Raw genomic sequence first — 2,464 nt, 5'->3', positions numbered from 1 at the left:
TGAAAAATAATTCTTAACATTTGTTTTTTTAATGTGCCATTTTAATTTCTTATAATAGTTATTCACTTTAACCAAAAATTGGATCGAAAAAAAATAGTTACCTGAAAAATAGTAATTTAAAACAAAAATAGTCAAATTGGCTGCCAGCCAGTGAGTTTTTGATTGAATTTAACCATTTATTTTGTCATTTTAAAAGCGAGAACATTTTCCCCCACTTTTTTCTATGAAGGTGATTAACTTTATTACAAAAAACCTATTCAAAGTCTGATTTACATAATCTTCATTTTTCTTGTTTTTGGGGGAAAATACATCTTTAATATTGTAATGACCTTATATCATTATTATTATCGTACCGATAAACCGATTGTGTCTTGGGTACATTTTTTTCTTACATTGATATCTTAAGTGGAAAACGTCCGCACGCCGACCTACACGCTGGCCCTTTGTCTATCCTAGACTATTGTATACTGTAATAATCGCGTTTCAACTTTAAACACACTTGATTCATTTCTGAATGCCTGATATGATACTATAAAACTATAAAGAATTATTTTATTTCATTTTAAAACCAAAAACAACAGCAGAGACACATCCGCCATTTACAGCTTGGTTAACAGAAACAAAGACAACTACCTCAACTCAGAAACACTTAAATTACGAAGAAACAGATAAAGATTGGAATTAAAAATGTCGATATAGGGATGGGCCTATGCGAAACTATTAAAAGATAACCTACTACTAATGACACTACTAAAGAGAACACAGAGGAGATTGTTGTTTCTTAAATTACGAGCGGGGAGCGATTTTTTTTTCGTACATAATTTGGGCACCCCTTATGTGAACTATTTCCTAAATGCAACAAAAACTAACCCTCTAAATAAGCTGCACATGGGATTTGAAGCCCATACATCGATACGCAAAGTTCATAATCTAATGCGCTTGACTACAAAGACGGCTCGACAAAAATGTGTTTGCATTAGCGAATTGTAGTAATTATGACGTAACACCTTATGGATATGACTAATGAATATTCATGTTTATTTTGTGAAGTTTCATGAGGGGTCCCCAACCTATGTACGAAAAGAAATATCGCGGACGGGGACACGAATACCGAAATTGGAGATCATATTAATATTCTATTGCCTGTGAAACGAATTCATTTATCCATGGTTAGACTATGCTATTCGTGTACCTTGTACAGTTTAGTTCACACTGTACATTTTTGCTCGTGAGTAAGCCTACTTTTAAATCTAATTAAGTTGAGTTAAAATATTGATGAGGAGGTTTTATATATCTCAGTTTAAATGTATTTTCTTAAACTAGAAGTAATCAGTAAATGCCACTTCAACCAGATCATTATCCAATGTGTACTCAAGCGTATCAAAAAGAAAGACGAGGAAATTGGTCCGCAATATTGAAGAGGAAAAGTAGAGGTGATGTATTGTATGCGTGAAAATGGAAAAATCTCAAATTCGTCTTCTAACTGTGACAACCAAACACGGTTTAAAATGTTTCGCACGTTTCAAATCTACAATTATTGGTTACAAGTCAACGGAGTCTGTCGGCTTAATAAATAACAATATAGCTCACCCATTTACTTAAAAAATTCAACGCAAATTATCTGGTGTAAACAACACGGGAAACTGGGGTAATAGTTCCCAGAGCCTAAATTTTGTAAATGTTTCCTAAGAGAATTTTAGGTTGATCAAAGCGGCACAAATAACGGAGACGCATTCTTCAAAAACCAGCGCGCGACGACTTCAAAGAAATGTTTGCGACAGTTCCTTGTTTTAAAATTAATTGAATACTAGTTTCGTTTAAAAACATTCCTTATTTATTGTGGTTGCTGTTTCGTAGTACTATGGAGTTTGAGAAATAAATTAAATCGCGGCGAATGCTCTGCAGAGCATTTCGAAATATAACAGAATCAATCATCATATTTTATCGGTAAATCGAACTTAGGTAATCTGTAAATAAATCAATCGGTTAATTTGTTGATGTTTTTATTAATTGATTGATTGATTGAGTGAGTTTATTTTAGATTAAAGATCCGTAGGCGATGATATTTTCTACAGTCACACAGGATGACGCAACGCAGGGACGCAAAAGCAACGCAAGTATCGTTACGATAATAGAACCGTCGCTTGTGATTGGTCAATTAACTTGCGTTGCTCATGCAGTAACGTCATCGTGACCACACTGGCGGTTTGTATGACGCAACTCCGGAGTTGTGCGAGGCGATGTGAGAGGGTATCAACACGTTTTCCACCAGCCGAATTTATTCACATTCTTACCTACTATTTGTAGAATAAATAAATAAATGACCCCCAAAAAATCCTATTTTTCACACAAAAAATTGCGAACAGATTACAATAGTGGAAAAAAGATAATTTAGAATTTCTTAATGAGTTTCCACGGAGTTTTTAACAAGACAGTATACACTAAAATCTATACAGTACAGCAG

This window comes from Antedon mediterranea, chromosome 4 (assembly GCF_964355755.1).
Source record: "Antedon mediterranea chromosome 4, ecAntMedi1.1, whole genome shotgun sequence".
Classification (NCBI taxonomy): Eukaryota; Metazoa; Echinodermata; class Crinoidea; order Comatulida; family Antedonidae; genus Antedon; species Antedon mediterranea.
This window is presented reverse-complemented; position numbering follows the sequence as displayed.